Source organism: Mus caroli, chromosome 4 (assembly GCF_900094665.2).
Source record: "Mus caroli chromosome 4, CAROLI_EIJ_v1.1, whole genome shotgun sequence".
NCBI classification, from domain to species: Eukaryota; Metazoa; Chordata; class Mammalia; order Rodentia; family Muridae; genus Mus; species Mus caroli.
Genome location: NC_034573.1, coordinates 89,042,750 through 89,066,749, shown reverse-complemented (window position 1 = coordinate 89,066,749; position 24,000 = coordinate 89,042,750).

Below are 24,000 nucleotides of genomic sequence, written 5' to 3'. Positions count from 1 at the left end.
ACATGATGGACTATGATCTTCATATCAGAATCATTCAATACACTCTTGGCATTTTGAAGAACTTTTAAAAACATCTAGAATAGTAAGAGCAAATAGTAATTAAGCTACTGCCAGTAGGTTAGTAAGAGATGAGTTCCAGAGGTAGAGAAAGGCCACAGGTAGCCTACAAGGCACTGTCCTAAGGCTGTGACTTTTATCCAAGAGCAAAGGAAAACCAGTGAATGGTTTTATGCAGTTAAGTAATAAACATGGATTTTACTGTAAAAGTTTATACCCAAACTAACAAGGATTATGAAGCTTTCTTTGGGTGGAGGTAGGCAGACCCATTAGAAAGCAGATTAGAAGAAAGTGATGATGGAACAGAGGTCATGGGGAAAATGAATAGGTGTGAAAGAGGGATTTTAGGAAAACAAAAGTCAGTGATAATTTAGGATGGATTAGGTAGAAGAGGGGAGTGCTGAGAACAGAGTCTGAGATTTCTGGCTCCTTTGAAAGGAATATGGCAGTTTCATAGCACATTGTGTTATACTGTTATGCTGCTATGTGTTAAAATGGAATGCTAAAATCTTAGGCTATAGAATTATAGAACTAAGACACCTACATTCACCTGTAGGAAGAGATCCTTCAGGTAATACTTACCATGCACTTTAACTCTGACTAGACATGAGCTGATTAGGTGGAATTTGGGGAATAAGGAAAGAAGATAGCAACCACTGGCCAATGTCAAATGAGAATGTGGTAAATCTAAGTGTAATAAAAATTCTAGAAAAATAGTAGAGCAGATGAAGGAATCACAGCACAAGGAGAGAGAATATAATTACTGTTCATGTGAATGAGTCAACAATAAGTCAAGATTCTATCTTGTCGACAGGTATCAACTGGTTTCAAATTTCTGAATTCTAAATGTTTCTGTGATGAACTTCAAAGGCAATAGCATCACTCACTGGGTTCCTGGGAATACAATATAATCTCAATTCCCTTGTCATGTACATGTTAATTGGCTTTTAGCCACTTAACTATATGTATGTTAATTTAATTTTCATGTAGCAGGATGTGTACACTACTTGAGCTTTATTTTTGGCTTTGAGTTGTAACAGTGATTTCTGGCTTATCTTTATTTGATCATTGTGCAATTAAAATGTTAGACTTATGGTTAAATATCTCTTGAGTTACTTAGCTTACATAAGTATTTGCTGTGATATTAATGATTGTTTTATCACTCAAATGAAAGTATATATTGTAATATATACTTTCCAAGACATCTTTTTTTAGTTAAAAAATATTTTATTAAAGTTTTACTAAACTAAACTAAAATAGTCGTCTTAGCTAAAACACTTGTACCTATATGACAATAAATTGTCAAATAAAACTCAACTTTTAGAAATATATAATTAGACTTTCAGAATCTAGGTCCTGAGTACAAACCAAAGCACCTAGATTATAAAGTTAAATACAAATTCTTAAATCATTTTCTCATGGGGTATCCTAAAAATTATAATGGACATCTTTTTCATTTTTATTTTTTGAGGATTTATTGAATTAGTCTTATATTTATGCCACTTCTATGCTTTCTTCTCCTTGCTTCTTGCTATGCCAGCAAGATATAGTGTATTAAAAATTCTTAAGAGATAAAAAAGAGCTAAGTAGCTAAAGGAAGCATGAGAAACATCTGTTTCAATTTCCTGATACTCGGTCTATCATTCCCATCTCCTCCCATACCTGATCCTGTCCCCCTTTTTTCACTCTCTCTCCTCTCTTCCTCCTGTGAGTATTTTGTTCCCCCTTCTAGGAAAGACTAAAGAATCCATACTTTGGTCTTCCTTCTTCTTGAAATTTATATTGTCTGTGAGTTGTATAGTGGGTATTCTGAGATTTTGCCTAATATCCACTTATCAGTGAGTACATACCATGTGTGTTCTTTTGTGACTGGGTTACCTCCCTCAGAATGATATTTTCAAGTTTCTTCCATTTGCCTGTGAATTTTATGAAGTCATTGTGTTTAATTGCTGAGTAGTACTTCATTGTGTGAATGTACCACTTTTTCTGTATCCATTCCTCTACTGAGGGACATCTGGGTTGTTTCCAGCTTCTGGCTATTATAAATAAGGCTGCTATGAACATAGTGGAGCATGTGTCCTTGTTATATATATTGGACATCTTTTGGGTATATGCCAATGAGTGCTAGACCTGGGTCCTCAGGTAGTATGGAGCTATGTCCATTCTCTGAGGAACGCTGATTTCCAGAGTGGTTGTGCCAGTTTGCAGTCCCACCAGCAATAAAGGAATGTTCCTTTTTTTTCTCCACATCCTTGCCAGCATCTGCTGTCACCTGAGTTTTTTATCTTAGCCATTCTGACTGGTGTGAGGTAGAATGTCAGGATTGTTTTGATTTTTATTTCCCTGGTGACTAAGGATGTTGAACATTTATTTAGATACTTCTCAACCTTCAAGATTCCTCAGTTGAGAGGTGTATAACAATGGGGGATGGGGAACTGGAGATAGCCAACAGAAAGTCCCAGATGCCAAAAACAAGAGGCTCCCAAAACTCAACAGGGATGACAATAACTAAAATATCCAGCAAAGGGGAGGGAGAACCTCTCGAGACCATATCCAGAGGTTAGGCAAGCCCCCACTTGAGGCATGGGGCCACTCACTCATATCCAAATTTTTAACCCAGAATTGCTCCTGTCTATAGGAAATACAGAGACACCGTTTGGAACAGAATCTGGAGGAAAGGCCATCCAGACACTGCCCAATCTGGGGATCCATCCCATATACAGACACAGATATACACATCCCATATACAAACTCAGATACTGTTGCTGATCCCAAGAAGTGCTTGTTGACAGGAGCCTGATAGAGCTGTCTCTTGAGAGGCCCTGACAGAGCCTGACAAATACAGAGGAGTTAGAGAAAGGGCTGAAGGAGCTGAAGTGGCTTGCAACCCCATAAGAAGAACAACAATATCAACCACCCAGACCCTCCAGGGCTCCCAGGCACTAAACTACCAACCAAAGAATACACATGGAAGGACCCAGGCTCCAGCAGCATATATAGCAGAGGACAGCCTTGTTGGGCCTTTGGTCCTGTAAAGGCTAGATGCCCCATTGTAGGGAAAGTGTAGGCGTGCAGCACCCTCATAAAAGCAGGGAGAGGGGCGTGGGATAGAGAGGCTGCGAAGGGGAAACCAAGAAAAATAACAACATTTGAAATGTAAATAAATAAAATATCCAATAAAAAAGGTTCTGAGGTTTCATCTGGTTCAAAGGAATCTACAGTGTAAGGAAAAGAACAGACACACGAGCCTTGCTTCAGAGACTAGACAGGGGTTGTTAAAGCATAATAGGAAATAGGAAAGTTGAGTTTTGAGGCCAAAGGATTATATCATTGGAGACATCAGCTGTGTTCCTGTGGGGTCCTGTGAGTTGGCACTTTTAGGAAAGTTAGACCTATTTCATGAAAAGTGTAATTGCAGAGACCAGCAGCTGGCACCTTAAGCGCAAGAGGCTGGCATTATTTCATAGTAAATGCTAGTGACAACACTTAATTGTATATTTACAAACACATGTTGTTTCGTGGAAACTCCTTGATAATTACACAGTTACAAGTGTGACTGCAACCAAGTTATCTCTGATAGCTGAGTAATTAACTCATCAGCTGAGCCCACAGGGCTGAAGCAGAGGCCTCGGTAACACTGACTTCTTTCCCTTAAACATCTGTGCGTGCAGCCAGCATTTTCTGATCCTGTTGCCGTCTTCATCTCGGTGTCTTGGCTTTAAATGTCAATCCTGAAACTCTCCTTATTTTCCTAAAAATTCTGAGCCTCTTTTCACCTCTGTGGCCTTTTAACACTTCGGTTCTTGTGGAAAATTCGAGAGACATAGTAGATAATCTCAGAGACCCTGCTGTATGCCTCGACCTGGGAAACTCCACTGCTGCTTCATGATCCAAGACTCTTGCTTCAGGCTCTGAGATGGTTGCTCTTCAAGTCTATAATGATCAGCCCAGCTTTACACCTTGCAAGGGAACTGATTATACCTAATAAGGTGATGGTTAGGATAACAGATAATGACAAGGTTGAGCTAAAATGACCATTTAATAAATTGGAAACCACCACATCCCATTTCCTCTTAAGTCCAAATAATCTCAACTAATTCATCTCTTCATCAAGTCAGCCAGGTAATAAAATTTATACCCAGACAGAGATATAAACAATGTCTACCTCTCCATCTAAAGTCACAACAACAAACTAAAATATGATTCCACCAAAGTTTACACTGAAAAAATTAATGAGTTCATTGGGATTATTTATAGAGCACAGATGAGGGCCTACATAGAGTAATATGTATACTTCCCTTCAAAAATACTCAAAAATACCACACTAGAAAGTCTCTATCTTGCAGGGATGTAGGCTTTCCTATAGCAACACAGATGGAGCACCCCACCACCACAGCCTTTGCAAACCTAAATAATCTGCCCCTTCCCTGAAGCCAAGTGAAATTAGGATAGAATTTAATACAAGTAGTGTGGAGTAGTTGAATATACAAGAGAGGGCCCCATGATCTCCTTACTCCTTCTTCTATGGAAGGGTGTTTACAGTCAGGAAATCCAGCATATGGCTATAGCTAAACTACTAAAGATGAAAGTTGTTTGGTTCAGAGGATTGTCTTGTATAATAGACCTCAAAGAATCCTCTACTTTTAAATTTTTAGCAATATAGATACAGTTGAAATTAAAGTAAATATGTTTGGTTTAAATTCTCAAAAATAAAATCCAAATGAATTTACTAGATCAACTGGCCTTTGTATTAAAAAAAAGTACATTAAATTGATAGACTTTGCTAAATATCTCCCAAAATAATTGAAATTGTACAGGCATGTAAAATGGAAGCCTTGTTTGTTTAGAATTTGACAAAATGAACACCCACACTGAATTTTGGGTCAAAATATTCAGACTCAATATATGTAGGGTGCAAAAGTTGGGAGTCCGTGTTCCTACATTCGCCTGTCACACTCCCTCCCACACACTTACAAAACCTCCATTTGTCTAGCTCCTTATCTAAAGACTAGCATGTTGGGTAAATGGAAAGGCACTAATAAAACAGTTGGGGACAATCCAAAGATAACAACAAGAAAAAGATGAAATTTCATGATCTGAAACAGATCAGATGACAATCATGGTACTGACGGTAGAAGAAAGCAGAGCTACTGAAACCCAGCCTTTGGACCTCCACCGTGTGTTTAGTAGCACTTCTTTGTCTCATTATACCAAACCATGCTATCTGGAGCCTTCAAAACTAGTTATCCATGATTCAGTTATTTTTCTATAATAATTATCTGACTAACCTATGGTGATAAAACATATGCCTGAGAGGAATATGAATACTTATGAGAGTGTGTGCTATTGCCATTGTCCTTGTAGTCTCATTATACCAACATGGTCAGACCCTATTTAAAAGACCTGTTGGATGCAGGACAATGAGAAATCAACCTTAAACTTACCATAAAATTCTTCCCATCTGACCAGCTTTCTTCATGCCAGAAAGTGGTGTGGTGGACAAAAGACATTAGTGGTCTTATCCAGTTCTGGACACTGAATGCTACAATATTGACTGACCAGACAATATGTGCCCATTGGTTTAAGAGTGGCAAGACTGTTATGTGCTACCTTCTGGTTGGAATTGAAACTTGCTCTACAGAAATGGTCTCATATTTGGAAAGTCCAAAGATACAGGTAAGGAGGTCATAGGCCCTAGATTAAAGCCAGGTGTCTTAGTTATGGTTTTATTGCTATGAAAAGACACCATGAGCACTGTAAATCACAAAGGAAAACATTACATTGAGGCTGGCTTACACTTTCAGAGTTTATTGTCATGGCAGGCAGCAGGGCAATATTCAGGCTGACATAGAGCTGGAGGCACTGAGAGTTCTACATCTAGATCCAAAGACAGCAGAAGGAGACTATGATACACACTGTTTGTAGCTTGACCATATGTGAAAGCCAGCCTCCACAGTGTCACACTTCCTCCAACAAGGCTACACCTACTCCAACAAGCACGCACCTCCTAATCATGACACTCCTGAAGGCCAAGCATCTAAACACAGGAGTCAACGGAGGCCACTCCTGTTCAAGCCACCACACCTGGCATTGTTATTTTTCTAAAAAATTGAATTCTCATTGTATATGTTTATTCCCAGAGACCTAGGTTGTTCTCAACGTTGGTCAGAGATCTTGCTTTCTATGGTAGACAACAGTTAATGCATATTCCCAAGCAGTCAAATTCTTGAGAATAAACCACTGTGAGTGCTCAGCTCTAAACAGAACACCTTTATCAACCCTCCAGCCCTTGGCCAAGTTAAAAAAAAATGAAAGAGGAAAAAAACATGTAAAAGCTGGAAAATAGGGTGAATACAGTGAAATGCTATCTTTTGGACACTGCACCCTGAACTCACCAGAGCTGTGGTTATATCCACAAATACTAAGATCAATCCAGCCAAGGTTTCAGAATGAATGTAGATGTGTTTTTAAACAGCTGATCTCTACTAGGGAAGAGAGAATAATTTTTTAAGAGTGCAGCTACTAGATGCTACCCATGGTTTAGTGGGTGGCCTCACACCTATGTAAAAACAGCACTAATTATACTCAGAAAATTTTTAGTTTGTTTGTTTGTTTGTTTTTAAGGAGGATATGAAGTTATGAAGTTGGGAGGAAGGTAAGATGTGTTTTAAGAGACCAATGACTTCATTTTTTCAATTTGTGTCCCCTTGATCTCCTTTTGTTGTTGAATTGCTGTGGCTAGGACTTCAAGTACAATGTTGAATAGGTAGGGAGAAAGTGGGCAGCCTTGTCTAGTCCCTGATTTTAGTGGGATTGCTTCCAGCTGCTCACCATTTACTTTGATGTTGGCTACTGGTTTGCTGTAGATTGCTTTTATCATGTTTAGGTATGAATTCCTGATTTCCAAAAATTTATCATGAATGGGTGTTGGATCTTGTCAAATGCTTTTTCTGTATCTAAGGAGATGATCATGTGGTTTTTGTCTTTGAGTTTGTTTATATAATGGATTAAGTTGATGGATTTCTGTATATTAAACCATCCCTACATCCCTGGAATAAAACCTACTTGGTCAGGATGGATGATTGTTTTAATGTGTTCTTGGATTCGGTTAGCAAGAATTTTATCGAGTATTTTTGCATCGATATTCATAAGGGAAATTGGTCTGAAGTTCTCNATCTTTGTTGGATCTTTCTGTGGTACATTCACACAATGGAGTACTACTCAGCTATTAAAAAGAATGAATTTATGAAATTCCTAGGCAAATGGTTGGACCTGGAGGGCATCATCCTGAGTGAGGTAACCCAAGCACAAAAGAACTCAAATGATATGTACTCTCTGATAAGTGGATATTAGCCCAGAAACTTAGTATACCCGAGATATAAGATACAATTTGCAAACACATGAAACTGAAGAAGAATGAAGACCAAAGTGTGGACACTTTGCCCCTTCTTAGAATTGGGAACAATCACCCATGGAAGGAGTTACAGAGACAAAGTTTGGAGCTGAGGATGGACCATCTAGAGACTGCCATATTCAGGGATCCATCCCATAATCAGCCTCCAAATGATGACACCATTGCATACACTAGCAAGATTTTGCTGAAAGGACCCTGATATAGCTGTCTCTTGTGAGACTAGGCCGGGGCCTAGCAAACACATAAGTGGATACTCACAGTCAGCTATTGGATGGATCACAGGGCCCCCAATGGAGGAGCTTGAGAAAGTATCCAAGGAGCTAAAGAGATCTGCAACCCTGTAGGTGCAACAACATTATGAACTAACCAGTACCCCAGAGCTCTTGACTCTAGCTGCATATGTATCAAAAGATGGCCTAGTAGGCCATCACTGGAAAGAGAGGCCCATTGGACATGCAAACTTTATATGCCCCAGTACAGGGGAATGCTAGGGCCAAAAAGTGGGAATGGGTGGGTAGGGGAGTGGGAGGGAGGGTATGGAGGACTTTTGGGATAGCATTGGAAATGTAATTGAGGAAAATACGTAATAAAAAAATATTAAAAAAAAGATAGACCAACGAGGAATGGGAGGAGATAAAAAGGAGATAAAAAGATAAATGTATGATCATATTAGTATCTAGTCAAATCCTATTCACAGGCATACTTTTTTGATTGCACTAATAACTGTATTTTATATTTGTATCCTTTAAAATCATATATATATATATATATATATATATATATATATATTATCTATCCTTACTATATTTCTGATTCCCCCATTTCCTCCCACCCCATCTACCTCTGAACTTCACATCCTCTTATTGTTATTAACAAACTACTGAGTCCAACTAGTGATGCCTATATGCAAAGGGCATGTGGTAATACTCTGAGTATAAGCAATCTATTAATATCCATATCTTCCAACGGCAGCAGCTCTACCTCCCACAGTAGCAAATAGTTCTTTCAATTGGGGATATACCACCAGAATGTATCCCTTGCTCCTACAAAATTGTAATTGGTTTAATATTCTGCAGGTCTTGTGCTGGTCACTGTAGCTAATGGGAGCTAATGTGTTAGTTATGTCCTATTCAAAAGTGTTTCATAACTCTATTCCCCATCACTGACTTCTACATTACTTCTGCTTCCCCTTCTGCAAAGTTCCCTAAGCTGTGAATGGTGGGAACTGAGCCCAGCTGAGCACTCAGGTATTTACACTCAGAACTTTCTATTGTTGTGAAGCTCTACATTAACGACTTCCCATTCCATAAAGAAGCTTTCTTGAAAAAGTCTGATATCCTCAATATTATGCTTTTGACCAGGTTTACAATATTAGATGGGAAATCTTTCCTGTGGACCCACCCTCAAATTCAATCATAAAGCACTTATTATGTCACTTTTGTAGTGTGGATATAACTTGAGAGCATGTCAGTGTTGTAACACGCAGGGTCCAGAGCTGGGTAAGACTACTAATGTTTTTCTCTCACTCTTTATTGTACTTTCTGACAAGATTTAAGCTAGCCGTCAATGAGAAGGTTTCCTGTCGGTTCAAAATTGGCTTCTCATCATCCTATATCTAAAGAGAATGCTATCTTCAGCAGTGGGGTCTTAGCGTCTAGTTATGGCAGATAAACAAAGAAGTGGCAATAGCTTACATTGTTTTGCATGACTTTGATGTCATCCTGATGAATAACAATTAGGGAGGTACTTAGTGCCTTGAAAAAGACATACTTTCTAAATTCACTAAACATTTGGGTATGTTAATAACATAGATAAAGCAAAACTGTTTACCTTACTTTGTGCATGGGGAAATTTAGGCATGGGTAGCTTATAGAATTTACCAGAACTCTCACCCCATTAAGTAATTCAAATGAGATCAGCATTTTAGCGGACTGCCTCCAAAACCCACACTTTATGTCAACAGGCCTGTTCTGTGTTGGGCAAGAGCTAAAATTAGAGCAAATATGCCTTTCAAGCCTGCACAGGAAGATGTACAGTCTAACAAGGAAGAGAGTCAGAAGCAATGCCATTTAATATGCTGTGGGATGTGCTGTGTCCTTGTGAGAGAAGCTGAATACAAAGTCCTTGCTTGGACATCTAAGACACCTAAGAAAATAAAACCTAACAATAGAAGCTGTGTGCACTTTGCTTGTTCTCTGCCAGAATTTCAGTATGGAGTCCTACATACTTTAGGGACAGTGGACTGTGCCAGGAAACTTCCTTAGGTAGAATGGGTCTGAGACCTGGGAAACGAGTACACAACCAGACATGGTAGGGGCTTCCCTACTCCCTGCCAGATTCCTGGCCTAGAATATGTGTCTACACTCCCCACATAGGTCACATAGCCCAAAACAGAGTTCCCCATGCTAATGAGGCACCTAGACTCCCTGAGGGTTTAGCCAATAAGCTTCCCTTCCTGGTCATTCCTCCATGAAAAGGGTATTTAATCTTCCGTTCACCCTGAGAAGTTTGTATCATCCATTTTTACCCAAGGATTCTGATTCTCTCTCTCTCTCTCCTTTTAAATGGAGTTATTTTTTATTAGATATTTTCTTCATTTATGTTTCAAATGCTATCCCCTTTCCTAGTTTCCTCTCTGCAAATTCCCTATACCCTTCCGTCGACCTGCTCCTCAACCCACCCACTCCAACTTTCTGGCCCTGGCATTCCCCTGTACTGGGGAATATAATTTTTGCAAGACCAAGGGCCTCTCCTCCCATTGATGGCCGACTAGGCCATCCTCTGTTACATATGCAACTAGGGACACAAATTCTGGGGTGGGGATGGGGGGTGCTGGTTAGTTCATATTGTTGTTCCTCCTATAGGGTTGCAGACCCTTGGGTATTTTCTCTAGCTCCTTCATTGGGGGCCCTGTGTTCCATCCAATAGATGACTGTGAGCATACATTTCTGTATTTGCCAGGTAAATACCCATGGAAGAAGTTACTGAGACAAAGTTTGGAGCTGAGATTGAAGGAAGGACCATTCAGAAACTTCCCCACCCGGGGATCCATCCTATAAACAATGACCAAACCCAGACACTATTGCATATGCCAACAAGATTTTGCTGACAGGACCCTGGACTGTCTCTTTCAACTAGACCGCCACGGGGGCAGGGGGGAGGCATAGAGAAGGCCTTTGCCTACAGAGCAGCAGCCTAAATCTCCTGTAGAAGGCCTCTCTGAGCTTCCAGAAAACCACCTCCAAGCTAAGGAAAATCACCAGTGAGCTAAGCTGGAGTTTCCATCTCCCACCCACCCCCACCCTGGACTGGTTGCTGTCCTCAGCCAGTGGGCTCCGGACTCTGCTCTCAGCTCCTTGCTACTCAGTGGCACCTGCATGTCCAGGAATTTGAGATCACCTGGTTTGGGCCTGATCGCGTAGCCCTTGGACTCCCGCTCCCCCCCCCCCCGCACCACTTACTTCTGACTTCTCTGTGCAGACAACTGGAGGCCCAGAAATAACGGAACCCCAATTTCAGATCCCCACCTCTTAGACTACACCTTCCCACACCATTTGAGTAGGTCTTTTTTGTTTGTTTGTTTGATTTTTGTTTTTGTTTTTTTTTTGTTTTTTGTTTTTCAAGACAGGGTTTCTCTGTGTAGCCCTGGCTGTCCTGGAACTCACTCTGTAGACCAGGCTGGCCTCAAACTCAGAAATCTGCCTGCCTCTGCCTCCCAAGTGCTGGGATTAAAGGCATTTGCCACCACACCCAGCCCACACCATTTGAGTGGAGTCTAGTTGCTTCCCTAAAGCTCATCACCCAACCGCTTTGGCACAGGGAGATGCAGTCAAGATCTCCCCTGTTTCACCTCCCTAAGGGCCATGCCCTATGATGGGGCAGAACATGAATTCACAGATTCTCTGGAAAAATGGGAATAAATCCCTGTAGAACTGAGCTCAGAACTAGTCTCCATTAATTTATCTTTTCACTGACTAGCTATGCTCAGTCAGTCCCCTTTACCTCTCTCTCTCTCTTAGGTTATTACAGGAAATACACTAAGCCTAAACCTTATATTCTACCTGCAGGTAAGAAGAGTAAAACTCGGGAATTAGCTGTTTGAATCTCTCTGTTGCTCCCCCTAAGTGCTCTTCATGCATTTCCAGAATGATCTTTTTGCTTAAAGATAGGAGAATAATTTCCCATTACCTAATGTCAACAGTTGGCTGGCTACACTAGTCTTAAAGGAAGAAGGAATGATTGCCAGAAGAGGGAGTGCTTAAGGTCTTTAAGAATGAGTAAGAATTGTCAAGCACATGGAACAAAAATGCATGACAGCAAGAGGATTTAGAGAGCCAGAATGGCAAACAGCAGGAATTTCAAAGTGCTTCTCAACATCTGGACAAGGACCATGGAAGAAACTATGGACATGGAGGCAATCAACAAAGATAATTAAGAATGTTGCTTATTCTAATTCTTCCTAGGGCTCATGGGTGATATCAAAACAAGAAACCCACATGATTTAACAAAGTCAGGGACAGAAAGACAAGACAAAGAACCCACTAGAATGACTCGGAGAATGTGAGAATGTGAAGGAGCTACAGGGAAATGGGGAGCTAGTTATGAAGAATAATCCTCAGGGCTTAGAGGAAGAGCATGTCTTAAACCATGATGGGAAAGAAGAGTAATACATATGAACACAAGCACTAAAGCATAGAAACTAATCTTGGAGAATTATAATGGCACATTTGCAAACTATAGACAGGGCAATTGTTCGTTTGGGTTTCTACAGTGTGGGAGAAAGAAAGGAGGTTCAATTCATATTCTAAGCACAGCTCTTGTGTTTGAGTCCTAGTGCCCTTCCAGAAGGTCAGGGAAAAGGGCATGAGTTGTGTGTGCCAGAGTGCCTTACCACCAGCATATTACCTTTATGTTGATCAATCAAGGCATTCATCAACAAAAAAAATACTGGAATCTGATCTTTGACTCCAGGCATTATGAAAAGAAAAGTATTACTGACAAATAACAACTCATTCTCTGGATCGCAGAAGCTTAAATAGCAGCTCTTTACTCAGAGTGTTCTTTGTTCTCAGCTCTGTGTGGCAGGATTTATATTTAGATGCCTAATGCAATCCATGCTGTCATAGAAATCTGAGTGTAGGTGCCTGTGCTCTTCCCAAATTTGTTCCCTATAATTCTCCACAGAATTATCAGCTACCATGGGAGCAAAAATGGGGTCCATTGGTTATTTGGGCCAAAACATAATAGAAATTTTATGACTGAAATGGGATGCAGTATGGTGTAATGGAAACCATTTGGGTCTTTGAAGTTACAGAAAACTGGCTTCAGTTCAGTTCTCTTAAGTGCAAGAAAGATTTCAAGCATCAACTACCAGAGTGTAACAGACATGAGCTTCCCATAATATGAGCACTGTGTGTATACTGGCATGCCAACACAACTGAGGACAGGGCCACTTTACCAGAGATGACAAGTTACTAGAAAGATGACTTACATGCTTGATACTTCTCTTTTTTTTTCTTTTAAAATTATGTTTATGTGTGTTTTGTCTCCATATATGCCTATGTACCATGTGCTTTCCAGATGCCTGTGGAGGAGGGTTGAGTCCTCTGGAACTGGGGTTACACATGCTTGTAAACTGCTACGTGGGTGCTAGGAATCAAACTTTAAACCAAGGAAAGAGAAGCTAGTGCTGTTGTTTACTGAATCATCTCTAATTTGTCCTACACAACAGTTTCAAACAAAAGGAGATAAAGAGGGTGTGATAGGGTCACTAAATAGGAATCCCCAGCATATTGAAAGCAGTTTGGGGCCCAGTCTTAGGAGATCTCTAGGCAAGAATGATGACATCCTTCCCAAACATAGATTTCATTATAAATGAAGACAGAAAAGCATGCTGGAAATATACATATATGGTAAACATCACATAGAAATTCAAGGTGAGGTGTCTATATGAGCCTGAGGGAAACTGGTTTACTTTCTGAGCACCTACCTTTACAATATACAATGTTACCACATAGTGCATAGTGTCTAAAACAACTGATTATTACTGTGATGAAAGTTAAAATGCAATAAAATACCCAGGACAGTGTTTCCAACTTAGAAATTTTCAACTGTGTAATATGGGTCTCAAAGTACTTAACCTACTGGATGTTAATGTATGCTTTGCACTTTAAGGTCAGTTGTAATCTAAATGTATACAGCTACATCAACACAAGTTTTGAACAAATTCATTCAGAATCAGAAATGTTAATGCATTGTTTTTATTATGTTTCTTTAGAAAAATGAAAGAAAGGAAGAGTATATAACATTTTTCAGAACCTTTTGAAACATTCCCTAAGGGACTCGTGTTCTATAACTATGGCCAAGACTGGGCTAGCACAAGATATATGTTGCACAGCTTTTAATCCATCTACATTTACGTTTCATGAGTTCATTACATTTGAAGATCAGAAATTCTTAATTCCATGACAGTCTGAGTTTGTGTCACAGTGATTCATACTGATGATAAAGAGTTCTGTGAGTCAAAGCCACTGTAGTCTACCACAGTTAGCTTGTGAAGGGCTATGTTCTAATTTTATTTGATCAGGAGTTGCAAATCATTGTGAGCTGCCACTGAACTAGGTTAAGTTCATTGAGTTCAGCTAGGGTGCTAGGAATTGAAACCAGGGCCACTCTGGGCAATACCATATTGATTTACAAGTGACAAGTCAACCTGCTGTGGTGGCTCTGAGCCTCACAGGTGTGGAAACAATTACATACTCTTCTGCGTCTCAGTTCCTGCTTATGAAAGAGATGATGGGTTCCCAACCATAGTGTATCAGCATCCCCCTAGGATTTTACCACATCATGTCATATGTTAGTCTAGAATCTACTAAGTCTCAATACCCTCAATTTGTAGGTCAAGGAACCATGGTGTATGGTATAGAATGTTACTGCCGGGCAGATTTCACATTCAGTGATACCCAATAATATAAGGACACCCAGCAGGAGTAAATGGACCAAGTAGAGCCATCTTCTCCCTAGAGGGTCTAAAAGTTCCACCTTTGAGTTCAGGAAGGAGAGTCAGAAAGATGTCCAGTGCTGTCGATCTGAATGCAATAAAGCAATGGAAGTGACTTCCAGATCTTTAAGCAGAGTTCCTCCAAAGCAATGCACCATCAATGCAGCTGCAGTTCCCACACAAGGCCCACGTCTTGAGCATCTTCCTGCATCTGTTGACAGTCTAAACACTTCGTGTGCCTTTAATGCTACTTTGACACTCTGTCATTTAATCTTCAATAGGAAACATTAAAATGAAAGTGTCATTATCTCCCATCTTTACAAATGACGAAAGCAAAACTCCAAAGAATAAGTGGCTATTCTCATTCATACAGCTAGTGAGTCTAGGAGCTTATTTTTCAACCTGCCCTTGACTCCAGCTTCCTGGAACTTGGTCTATCTCTACCTCTGGAAATGTGATGGTGCCGGCACAAGTGGTCCTAGAGCATAAGATTGTGAGTTTTTCCAAGGGAAGATCCTAATCTTTCCTCAGCATTATACTGCCTATCATGAGTATCCCACAATGCTGCCTGGCACCTGAACAAAGCCATAGAGTTGTCAGGTTGAATGAGATGCCAGGACCAGTGCAGCAGCTGTGTCAAATGTGTCAGGAGCACTTCAAATACTCTTATTCCTTTGTACTTTATCTGAGTACTACATTCATAGGCTAGCTCTGTATCTATCACTCTCTCAAACCTTTTCTTTCATTTCTATACATAATTCTACATTGCCTCATCAGATACTGGTAAAAGTTGCAAAGTCTTATTTTATATATAAATGAACAGCAATTATTCCTCATGTGTGTTCAATAATTGCCATCCTATATTGAGTGCCAATTATGAATTATATACTATAAATCAAACCCAATTACAGCAGCACAGAATTTTTCAGAAATAGATTTCATCGACCTGGAAAACTGAGACACAGTTTAAAATTGTGTTTTAAATTTTAATGTTTAAATGTTGATTGTTTGAATGTTTAAAATTTGATTGGTGTTATACAGCTGCTAAGGGCGCAAGAGTAGGGAGAAAGCATTCAATAAAACCCAGAAGAGCAAACATGTACTGAGTAGCCTTGACTGTCTCGGAGGCTTCTGGGAGCATCCTGGATCATACCAAGAGTACTCTAGCAAAAGAAAATCATCTTCCAAAAGTATGACTTCTCTCATTGCTTGGAACAAAAAAAAAATCAGGTGTGGATAGTAGAATGTAAAGAGGCAGTGAGGGAGGGACAGAGGAGATTGGGAAATGCATATATAATAGAGCTCTCATATATCTTCTCTCTAGGGTAGGAAAGTGCTCCCATGGGTGTGATTGCACCCTGGTTCACCTGAGGGATATGGGAAGGAAGCAAGGAGTATATTTTGCTACCAAACAGGGTGCCAGAGTCCTTCTGCCAGTGCTGCAAGACTGACACCATGTGGTCACATCAGCCTCCCCAGAACTCCCTAAGTCACCTGCCAGAGAGCCTCCAGGTGGAAGTCTACCAGCCTCTCAGACATTCTCAGAAAGGAGCTAGTAACAACAAGGAGCCCAACTCAAGGCTGGGAACTATGAAAGAGGGGGGGGTCTTCGACTCTGTAGAAATCAAATCCTCAGCAAATTGCCCACTCCAGTTAGTTTGTGATGTGGGGGTGGGGTGGGGATGGGAAATATACCCTTTAAACAGTTATGTTGTGTTTGTTAGTTTATAAATCCCTTTAAGAACTACAGCTTTAAAAGGTGTATGAAATTTCATTAGAAATTCAATATTTATTCTATTGTGCAAAGAGTTTCAAAGAGAAATACTGGTAGAAAAAGTACAGATTCAAGTATGAAATATACCTACCTCTGTACTTCTGTTGTACAAAGATAAAGTGTGATACAAAGAATAGTGAGACTGCACCTAATGTTAACAGAATTTGTGAAAAATATCTGATGTCCTCACAGTAGGCAAGAAGTGATTGTCAAGAGGACATTTGTGCACACAGAGTAACTGCCTAGCTCAGTTCAAGCTCAGTCAGTCAGAAAGGATGAACATGGAAGGCCATATCTCCACTGCTGCATTCCTAAATTAGGACAAGGTGAATTTCATCACCACTGATCTTGTGTGTGTGTGTGTGTGTGTGTGTGTGTGTGTGTGCGTGCACACATGTTGGTGCTTTCCCTTTAAATGCTGCCAGTTAGTTTCCTTTGGCTAAAATGCAGGGATCCCATTTTAAGAAGTCAATTCTGGGCTTTTACTGGGGAACACAATAAATTAATCATCAAATCTATTGTATTGACTGAACCTTGTAAGGCATGAAAAATTGCAGTGCAAGGAATATTTTGGTAGAAAGGACCTTAGCATCCCAGGGGAAGGTGAATGGCTGTTCTCATAGTACTATATAATTTCTTCCTTGGAATTAAAGCTTAATTTATCAACTCTAAAGAAAATATGGTGACCTTTTAATTCCAAACATCCACCCTAAATGAGAGCTTCCACTTACAGCGAATACTAAGAACTTGACACTGTGCTGGATTCTTGCATTTATTTTCTTGAATTCTCCTAACAGTGACCCAGGGAGGAACACATCCCATCCCCATTTTGTTGAAAGAATACTGAACTTGACGGCAACCAGTGATGCTCAAGGTAATCTACCTAATGTGAATGGATACCAATGTGTCAAAGTCCAAAGCAATAGTAATAACACTGAATAATATCTTAAGTTGGTATAAGAATTTCATGCTTATCTCCTATTGCTGGAGCTACATATATATCCTCACAGAGTCTCAACCAGCCTGCAGGGAAGATAATAGGGTAGTGGAGCCACAGTGAGGTTGATTTGAGAGCAAAAGAATATTAATTATCAGAGCCTAAAACTCTAAGTCCAAGGTATGGGCTGCGACACACATCAGACACCACTGTGTGTTACTGAGAGAGAAGTAGGAAAGAATGCTCTCAGTCACAGAAAGTGGAGCAAAATCACTGTTGACATACTGCAGGGACCTTGAGAAGAGACAGTTTTAGCATCCATATCACATACCTTCTCATTGACGATCTCTCAGCCTCAGTCTTCTTGTCAAAAAAACAGGGACAATGACAACTCTTTTAAACTGCTTTGTGTGGTGTGTGTGACAGTACCTGTGGAACTTTTAGGGGGATATCTGGTGTAAGCAGGGACAGGGACAGGCTGGTCCCCTCTTTCCTCCTGCATTACCCTAAGCAGTTTCCTCTGTGGATTATCTGGACTAAATTTAGGGATGCTGGTTTCTATGCCTAGCTCTTTGTAGCAATTCCAGTCAGTGGTTTAAAAGCACTTTCTTTCTAGAAAGTAGGGTTATACTGGCCTGATACTGGTGACCTAGAATAATAGTGCAATCTTCTGAGAGAGATGTTGTCAAGATCCTGGATATTGGTGACACTTGTAACATCTTTCTCTTTTGTTTAACAAGTGAAACTAGAAAGACCTCTATACTGATCTTTTCCATTACCTTATTCCCTAGAAACCTAAACTCTCCCTCACTTGGTTTAGAGATCTTCTTTTCAGGATAATTGTTAGAAAGGATATTTTTTTCAAAAGGAAGAGATAATTCAAAATACTTTTTTGAGAAGGCAAAATAAATCAAGTAAAGTTTTACTTGTTGGGCAAATTTTTGGAGCAGCGGCACAGCCATTGTCTGATTTAAAATAAAGGTTGGATTCAAACCCCTTAATCCCTCCTTGTTACTTAGCTTCTTTGAGTCTGTTGATTATAACATGGTTATTCTGAACTTTATGACTAATAGCCATTTATAAGTGAGTACATGCCATGTTTGTCTTTCTGGGTCTGGATTAATTCACTCAGGATGATCTTCTCAGTTCCATGCATTTGTCTGCAAATTTCATTATATCATTGTTTTTGATAGCTGAATAATACTCAGTTGTGTAAATGAACTACAGTTTGTTTGACCATTCTTTGCTTGAGGGGCACTTAGGTTGTTTCCAGGTCCTGGCTGTGATGTATAAAGCTGCTATGAACACAGTGGAGCAAGTGTCCAGGAGGGAAAGGTCTTAGTGGGGGAAAGGTGAGGATGGGAACAAGAGGGATCAGGTGGGAGAGGGCAAAAGAAAAGCATGCCGGGAGAGACAACTGGAATTGGGTGGGAACCTCTGGGACTAGCTAGAAACCTAGGAAAAGGGAAATTCCCCAGAATCTGAGAGTGATCCTAGCTAAGACTCCTAGCAGTGGGGGATATAGAGCCTGACCAAGCCATCTCCTATAACAGGCAAGACTACCAATGGAAGGACTGAGACACCAACCCAGCCACAAAACATTTGACCCACAATTTTTCCTGCCTACAAGATGTTTGGGGTAAAAGAAAAATGGAGCAGTATGAGGGAAGGGTCAACACTATTAATATTATTCTGTTATAGTTGTAGACATGAACCTAGCATGTCATCAGAGAGGCTTCATCCAGCAACTGATGGAAACGGATACAGAGACCCACAGCCAAATATTAGGCAGAACTTGGAGAATCCTATAGAAGACAGGGAGGAAGGATTGAAGGAGCCTGAGAAGCAAAGGAAACCCAAAGAAAACCAGAGTTAACTAACCTGGACCCACAGGAGCTCATAGAGACTGAACCACCAAGAGAGCTAGCAGGCATGTATCTTTGACTACATTGCTTGCCTTTGGATCCCTTTCCTGTAAAGGGACTGCCTTGTTTATCCTCAATAGGAGAAGATGCACTTAGTCTTATTGCAGCTTGATATGTCAAGGCTGGTTGATAGACATTGGAGGTTTCCCCTTTTTTGATCAGAAAGAGTGGAAAGGTAGATGGAGTGGGAGGGGAGGGGAGAGGGAGCGACTGGGAAGAGAGGGGGGAGAGGAAAAAGCTTTCAGGATGTAAATTAATAATAAAAAATTTAAAATAATAATAAAATAAAGGTTGGTGTTTATTCCTGTCACCATGTCCTGAAGCCCAGACCTTAAACAAGAACAGTCTCCACTACAGAACTTTAGTGGCCAGAGCACTGAAAGTCTAGCTAAGAATTTAGGGAGGTTTGCAATCTCAGTACTAGATACAGTGTAAGATTCTAAGGAGGAACAGGAAATTATCTAGCTTGAATATTCCTTTTTGCTTTTTGAGTCCATTTCTTTTATGGCCTGCCTGCATGCCAAAGCCATCTGGAGTCTTCGAGAGTTTAAATAGCAATGTTCAATTAATAAGGCATAAAAACCCTATCACTTCCTCACCACCACACATTTAGCGAGCCCTCCTCTGTTCTGAATGTCTAATTGAGAGGAGACACTTAAAGTCTGGTGTCTCGGTATCACAACTGAGGATGCAGTACTGACAGCAGCCCCCAGCATGGGCCTATGTGTTTGGAAGCATTTCGCAGCTGTATGCCACAGGGTCATCTTATGAGAGAATTAGTCCTTTGTGGACAACCTGACTATCACTGGAGTAAGATAGAAGTACTAGAAGTTTTATTTCTCTCTAAGATTTTCTGGAACACTCTAGCAGTACATTGGTTGATTTGGTCTGCAGGTCCCGCACATTATTTTAATAAAATGATGCAGGCTACTGAGGCTTTTAAGAGATAGCACTGCACTATTCAAAGTACTGGCAAAACCGTTGTTCTTACCCGGGGATGCAGCCATCTCTTTTGAAATGATCATTTTAATGCTCGCACTGAGGACTTAGACTTTACTTTTACTTGAGATGGGTGAACTGGAAAGTATTAATGTAGCAGCTTTGCCCAAAACAATTGAACAGAACAATAACATTTAATGGGAGTCTATGCAACTCTTTCCTGATGTTTCCTTCCTGTTTAACCAAAATTGGGCAGAAATAAGTATCCCTTATCCAATTTTGAAAGGATAAAAAGCTCTTCAGAATCCTGAGGGAGAGCTGAGGCTTTTATTTCTGGGGCAGAGGAGAGAGCAAACATTTTATTTCTTTCCTGTACACTTTGTAGCTTTTACACACCCTGTACTTTTAATAGATGGGTTCTTGTTAGACAATATAGAAGAATAAATGAATTGTCCTTTATATCCTTGAGAGGAGAGGTCAAGTTTACCCTTAAGATATCATCACATCAAGTAACTGACTTAACATATCAAATAGCACTTGATGAGAATTGTTGACTTCTGTTATGTGTCAAAGTAGTGTAAAAGATAAATCCTTTATGAGTGTAGCTCCAGACATCTGCACACAGGTAGAGAATATGGAAGATGGCAGAGGCCATTCAAGGTAAATGATCTGGCTAAAAGCATTGTGATGCCTGATCAATGCCCGGCCATCTTGGTGTAAAGTGCGTCATTGCTCTGTTTACATCATTAGTTTGTCTCTGGAACAATTTCCCATTCTAGTGGGTGCGTGACTTTTAAAATACTTTTTTTTTTTTTGTATGAAGGGTAAGAGGCCTTCAACTCTTGACTTAGACCTTGCAACATTCCCATAAAGAAAACTTGTCTTTCTCTCCAGAGCCCTTGAGAAAACATATGTTTGCTATCCTGAACACAGATGATTGTGGCAGTTTTGCCTGATGAGAAAGCTGGTGGAATTGTGTTGGATGATTTGACCTTGAAGTTCAGCACTGTGGGTCTGTATTTGTATAAACTTATGTGCTTCACTGTTGCCCTACTATTCATAGTGATGTGCCTGCTTCACATCGGGCTTTAAAGTAGCAACTGTTGATAATTGGAATCTCAGTTATCTCTTCTATTAAATGGAAGAGATCCTGCTCCAATTTGACAAGAGTGTCTTCTCTGTCATACTGGATCTTTAAAAATCCTGGTTCAAAAACTTTGCTTATGTTTTTTTCAGCCTTCTTTTGTGACTCCACATAGAATTAGCAATCTGAGTTTCCTCATATCACAATTAGAAGTCAACAATTAGAGAGATCTCAACTTCCCAGAAAGCTACTTCTTCCTAAATTTGTGACAGAAAATCAGTCTACCAGGTCCATTCTATTCATGAAAAGTCATAACTTTGACAGAACTAGCTCTGTAGACCAGGGTGTCCTCAAATTCACTGAAATCTGTCTGCCTCTGCTCCCAAGTGCTGGGATTAAAGGTATATGCCACCAATACCCGGCTGTCCCTTATTTTTCTTAATCCTCTCCTTTGTTCTTTTCTAAATCTTAAAGTACTTCCTTCTCTAACTCTTGACCTCATGTAATTTAAAATAAGCTCAGAAATGTGGACTATTGCTCTATGTCCAACACTGCATGCTTCATCTCAGTCAATAATGATATGTGATTACTCAGCTCCCATTTACTGCATAGTCTACACACATTCCTTGTGCTTCATTGAAACACTCCCAGTAAGTTTTTTGGAGATTTCCATTTGCTAATAACAATAGGCATCTTGCAGAATGTCCAATCCAAAGCTCAGGCTGCACATAGCCAAGCTAGCTATAAATGAGGCCCAACACAAAATCATAAGCTTACTTAAACACTGTAAATAATTTTTCTAACTTGATTGTGAAGTTTTCAAGAATTACCTTTGTAGATAATAATGGGCCACAGTACCAAAAGCCTAGGTATCCCTGTTAGCACTTTATTCATTGTGTTTCTCTTACCCTTATCTTCCTAGGCTGTATTTCTGTATTCAGCATCATTGCATATGCAGGTATTCTGTTTAAACAAGAGAAGATTATTTTAAATACAAAAAACAGGTGATCAATAGTAGAAGGCAGAACATTCTGAAAACAAACAAGAGAAGATATGAGTGATATGATTTGATTTACTTTGGATTAAATGTAATGTTGGTTGACAGACTTATTAACATTCTCAAGGCATTAAATTGTAGGCTTGGAAATGGAGAATTAAGTACCCAATACAAATAATCATTTTATATTTTCCAGTAGAAACAGTCGTAATTTCCACTTACAACATATCACATGAAATCACATGGTAGGAAAGCCAGATCAGGCAGAAGGTTTCTTCAACAGTCCAAATCCATTGATTTTCTGCATCCATATTTTCACACTAAGGAGGTGGAGTATAAGATAAACAATTGCTGGATTGGAGGTATTATATTACCACTAATTTCATGAGCAAGGCTTCCTCACCCATACATGTGAGACTGGAGGTCCTAATGAAAGGACATGCAAGTATGATGTGTACCGTATGAAGTCATTTTTATCTGTCTTTGGATCCTTTAAATTACTCTGCAGAGAATGGTGTTCTGTATAATTAGCAACTCTCAAACACTTGCTAACTTCATTTTATAATAGAGAAATTATGCCTTAGGCACAGAGCTTCCCAAGCTCTGTAAGAAGAATTATCTCAACTTTCTTTTCATTTATTTATTGTTGTCTCTACTATCTATTTGTTGAAAGTAATCTTTCTTTTCCATTATAGAGGCATTAATCTTCATTTAAAATACACCTGTGTAAATCATGTTTAAGTAAGAAAGAAACTTTAAAAATGTGAGCTAAAAGTACGAGGCCTGAGCAGGTTAATAAAATCCTCAAAAAGTGCACTACTTAAAAGAGTTTTAATAAGAAACTTTGGTAGGAAACTTTGATATTTGGAACTAGATAAAAGTAATCAGTATCAAGGTCTACTGAATAATGTAAGATGATTTTGTTAAACGATTTTGGCTTTAGTTTTTTTTTTCATTGACAAAACTGAAGAAAATAATACTTTAATAAGCTGTCTAAAGGAATGAAAGAGGAAGTATCCAGCAAGTACTTAGTGCAGCACAGCGCCGATGACAAATGGACACATTCAGCATTTCTCTGCCCTTTCCTGTTTTACTTTTCAGATCTAGGAGACTAGCCACTGCTCTTGTTCTGGAAGTCCCTTCCTTTCTGCAAACTATGGGCTGGGATCTTAGCTGTCTACTGGCTCCACAATGAATTCTGTCTCCATTCTCCTCAACTTACTCTCTGGAAGAAGAATGGATGAGTCTGTGAGTCACTAATTTGTTCACTGGTTTTGCCTGCTTCCAGGCAACTTTAGATGTGCTGTTTCTCCAACCCCTGAGGTTTCAGTGGAAGGTTGCTTGCTGAATTTGGGTTTTCTGGACCAGAGATTTTCTGTAACCACTGGTTAGTCCCACAGATCTCATTATGCTCACTCTGAAAGAAATAGATGCAAAGAAGACCCTAAAACCTTCTAAAAAATGTTCTGACTTATCCTAGAATTTCTGTCTGGTGAGTGGACATGGTTAATAAGCTGGTGGGTGGGGAGGCCAGATCTCAAAACCTAGTCCAAAGGGTTATGGAAGAACTACAACCAGGCAGCAGAAAAATAGCATGTGGGAGAATAAAATCAGAGAATTGTGTGGAGTAGACACAAATAGATCAGAATCAGATGTGGTAGCAGCCGAGAAGCTTTAAATTTACTGTCTTATTTCTAATACCAAGGATAAAGTAGGAAGCTGCCACAAAGAAACGATCTGTGCACTATACTCAAGTCAGGTTCTTCTTCTGTGACCTCTGCCCAGTGTTCTGCCCCTTGAACCTCACTGTTGCTGGGTGTCCATTTCCACTCTCCTTTGTAACAGTTTCCACAGCTATAGTGACCACAGTGAG